Source organism: Lactuca serriola, chromosome 8 (assembly GCF_051521515.1).
Source record: "Lactuca serriola cultivar US96UC23 chromosome 8, Lser_US96UC23_V15, whole genome shotgun sequence".
NCBI lineage: Eukaryota > Viridiplantae > Streptophyta > Magnoliopsida > Asterales > Asteraceae > Lactuca > Lactuca serriola.
Genome location: NC_136415.1, coordinates 267353480 through 267357927, shown reverse-complemented (window position 1 = coordinate 267357927; position 4448 = coordinate 267353480).

Genomic DNA, 4448 nt, shown 5'->3' with positions numbered 1-4448 from the left:
GAGCTCAAGATCCTAGTGCCCCAAGTGTGACACCTCAAATGGTTCACACAACATCAAATACACTTGGAATAACTTAGAGAGAAATAAAATAGTTCATGAAATCGGCTAGCACTCACCATTCCTTCTTAGTGCCCAATTTTTTGAAGAATAAGATGCTTGTATATTGTGTCACAATTAGGGTTACACCATGTAAACCCTAATTGTCATGGCCTTTAATATTCATGATCCATGGGTACAAAAATACCATGGAGTATCCTATGGGTATTAGCCTAACATGATAATCCATGGAGCATTAGTCCACTATACAAGTATGGATGATTTACACAATCAACCCATATATTTAATTACTCTCCTTTTGATCACTTAATTAATTCCAAATTAATTCTTGATCAGTACTAATTAAATAATCTCATTAATATATTAATAAACCTTAAGTGTTGTTTCTCTCATTTTAGTCTATCCAAAAGCATGATCCCATGCAACCCAAATGGACCATACCAATCGGGTCAAGTACATACCAAATATAGTTATGGACTTAGACATTAATCCAACACTTTTTGCCATAGAGTAGTATGTACCGCAAATGTCAGATCCTCCAGAGATCATATGGATCACTTTGGCGTCAGCCGGGGGGGGGGGTCCTGATCTTTCGAGGATCTTCTGAGGATCCTTGTCTTTTTCTTTGGATTTTTACTTTCTTCTCCCACAGATTTCTTTGAGGTATTCCTTGGATTTTAGGATCTTCGACCCTGAGGGTCCTTTTTGTTTCAAGATCATAGTTTACAGAGATCGTTATTTGTTTTTTGTTCTACATGGAAAACGTTAGCTAGGGGTGGGCGTTAGTCTAGCTAACGCCCCTCCGATGCTTAAGTTAGTACTGTACTCGAATAGAAAATAAGTAATAACGCAAATTTTATGGTAAAGAACATGTGTACCATGGTTTCTTCATGGATTAGTCGACCCTACTTACATGTAGTATGCTTTGAGGTTTATAGGATTCCAAGATCTTGGTTGGACATCTCCTTCGAGTGTTGTTCGCCAATATGCTCCTTTCCCTGCTTCAGCATCTATGAGATACGGTCCTTCCTATTTGGGAGTTAATTTACCTGCGGTGGGATCCTTGGTTTTTTGGAATGTTTTCCTTAATACCAAGTCTCCTATTTGAAACCTTCTTAATTTTATAGGATGTTGATTCCCGTTAACATCCTTAGCCAAAACGGCACTTACCACGTTTGAAGATATTGAGAGGTAGAGAAGAAGTGGTTCTGCATCTATAGGTTTTACTAGTAGTGATACAAAGCATAGATATTTTTTGAGTTTTTGGAAGGCTTTCTCGTGTTCGTCATTCCACCCAAATTTCTTATTCTTTTTCAAGATATCGTAAAAGGACTTGCTCTTTTCTGAGGATCTTGAAATGAACCTGTTGAGTGCTAATACTCTTATGGTTAGCATTTGGATGACTTTTGTTGAAAATGGGGATCTCAGTTCCATGATTGATTTAATTTGATCTGGGCTTGCTTCTATCCCTGTCTTGCTTCTATCCCTGTCTTGCTTACCATGTATCCAAGGAACTTGCCTGACTTCATTCCAAAGTGACATTTAAGTGGGTTCAACTTCATATTGTATTCGTTCAGGATGTCAAATGCTTCCTTAAGGTCTTTGAGGTGATCTTCGGCTTTCATTGACTTCACTACCATGTCATCAATATAAACTTCCATGGTGTACCCCAACTTGTCTTTAAACATCCGATTGACCAACCTTTGATACGCTGCACCTGCATTTTTAAGACCAAAAGGCGTTATAGTGTAACAATATATACATGTTGGTGTTATGAATGTCGTGTCCTCCTAGTTTGATGGATCCATATGGATTTGTTGGAATCCTGCTGAAGCATCAATGAAGGTCAAGAGTTTGTGGCAAGCCGTCGCGTCTATCATAGATTCAATGTGTGGTAGGGGGAAAGGATCCTTAGTACAAGCCTTATTAAGATCCGTGTAGTCTACACACACTCGCCATTTTCCATTTTTCTTTTGTACAACAATCACGTTAGCTAGCTTTCTTGGGAACTTCACTTCTTTGGTCATCTCTGTCTAGAGGAGCTTCTCTACCTCTTCTTGAATGATTTTATTCCTATCAGGTGAAAACTTCCTTTTCTTTTGATGTATTGGTGGCGAAGAAGGATCAATATTAAGTTTAAGAGTAATAATACTCTTGTCTATAACTTTCATACATTTGTGTTTCCATGCGAATGTCTTGCTTCTGGTTCATAGGAAGTTCAATAGATCTTGCTCAATATTCTTAGGCATTAGGGATCCTATGTGAAGTTTGGCTTCAGGATCCTCAATACCCAGGGGCACTTCCTTCATGTCTTGCTCCTTTGTTTCTAGAACATGTCGTGCCCCTGTCTTAATTACTATGCTTGCTGATGTCTGGTTATGGATTTCAAGGAGGTTTTACAACATTCCTTGGCTTCTTGTTGATCTCCTATGATCTTTACTGTCCCCTATGGAGTAGGCATTTTCACGCATTGATGGTAAGTTAATGACATTGCTTTCATTTCATGGATCCATGGCCTACCTAGTATCACATTATAAGAAGATAGGGTGTCAATAACATAGAAATGTTGTATAGCGTTTACCCCTTTGGTGTATATTGGTAGCTTTATTTCCCCAATTGTATGATTTGTCTCCCCGCGAAATCCTATGAGGATCGAGGATCTTTTAATTATCTCTGATTCAGGAATATCCATTCTTTTTAGAGCACCTAGTAGTACAATGTTGAACGAGGATCCTCCATCAACAAGGATCCTTCCGACGAAATGGTTGGCCATATATAGCGTTATCACGAGTCCTTCATGGTGAGATCCTAAATTCGTTACCTGTCAGTCTCATCAAACATGATATCCTTGTCGTTGCTGACCGTGGTATTTCTCTGTGGCTTGTCTTCTTTCTCAGTTTTAGAGACTTTGGTGTGTCTTTTCACCTGAGAATAAGAGGTACCACAGATTTTAGATCCACATTAGATATCATTTATTATATTAGCATTTGGGGGTGGAGATCCTGGTTTTTCCGGGATCTTTTGATCATCTCAAACGTTCTCCTTGGAGTTTTCTCTTTTTCTCCCATGATTTCTTTGAGGTGTCCTTGCTGAGGAAGTAGCTAATCTCTTTTCTCAGGGCTATACAGTCCTCCGTGATATGGTCGAAGTCTTCATGGTAAGCACACCATTTGGACTTGTCCTTCAAGGTGGTGGGTTTGTTATCTCTTTTCGGCCATCTTGCTTTGTCTATAAGATCCTGCATATCATGAATTACACCTGAAATATCCAAAGAAAAACAATAGTCAGTGATCTTATGAATAAGGCGTCGCTTTGTAGGATCTTGGAGTCAAGGACTCGGGCTTTCTGTTGGGATTCTGATAATAACTCGAAGGGTTGCTTCTCTTCTGGATTTCTCTATCCTCTTCGAGCCTTATGAACCTCAATGGCCGAAACCTGACCTCATCCAATATTTTGCACAAGGTCATCGCAAGGTCTTCATAGAAGGGTAAATCCTTCCTAAGTCCCATTTTGAAGGCTTCCCTGAAAAACCTGTTAACGAACTCCCTAAGTTGTCATTAGGATCCTGAACCACTCGATAGAGATCGTTGGTGATTTTTTTTGAAGGTTCTGCTGCAAGAAAAATGGTTATTAAAGATATTGACTATGTGTGAGAATGAAGTAATAGAGTATGGGGGAACATTTAGCAACCATTTAAGGTCTCATTCCTGTAAGGGTCGAACCAAAGCCTTTGAATAGGCAAGCTCCCTTCTAGTGTCCTTGGATGGGAATGATCTCCATCCTTTCTTTGTATTGGGCTATATGCTCTTCAGGATCTATAGTTCCATCGTATGGCTTCATGTTAGGGGTTTGGAAGCGCTTAGGAACTTTGGTATCGGCTATCATTGGAGCAAATTTCGTGATCCAGCGACTTGTAGGAGATGCATATGGTATGGGTTGGACCACTCTGGGTACACTTGAGATCATCTGCCTTAGTTGCTGAAGTTCCTTGGCCATGTTTGGATTTATTCCTGCATCAACGTTAGTATAGTTAGTATTAAAAGTATTGTTGTCTAGGAAGTTACTACAATCAAGGTTTCTAGGAGTATTGAAAGGCTCATTGAGATCATTGATCATAGATGCTTGGTTGTCTATAGTTGTCCCCCATGGCGACGCCACAGTGGCAGGAACTGTGTTCTTCTGGTGATTCTCTGAGGATCTCGCATCACCAAAGTTCAGGATCCTTGGTTGTACAACCGTGGGCGTTGCTCCCTAGGACTTCTGGAATTCCGCCTTCATCCTTTCCACTTATTTAAGCAAATCTCTATTCTCCTCCTATTGTGGGTCACCTATTGCGTTATTTTCTTCATCATAGCGAAGAGTTCTGTAGTAGTAACCGAGGCAGTCGAATC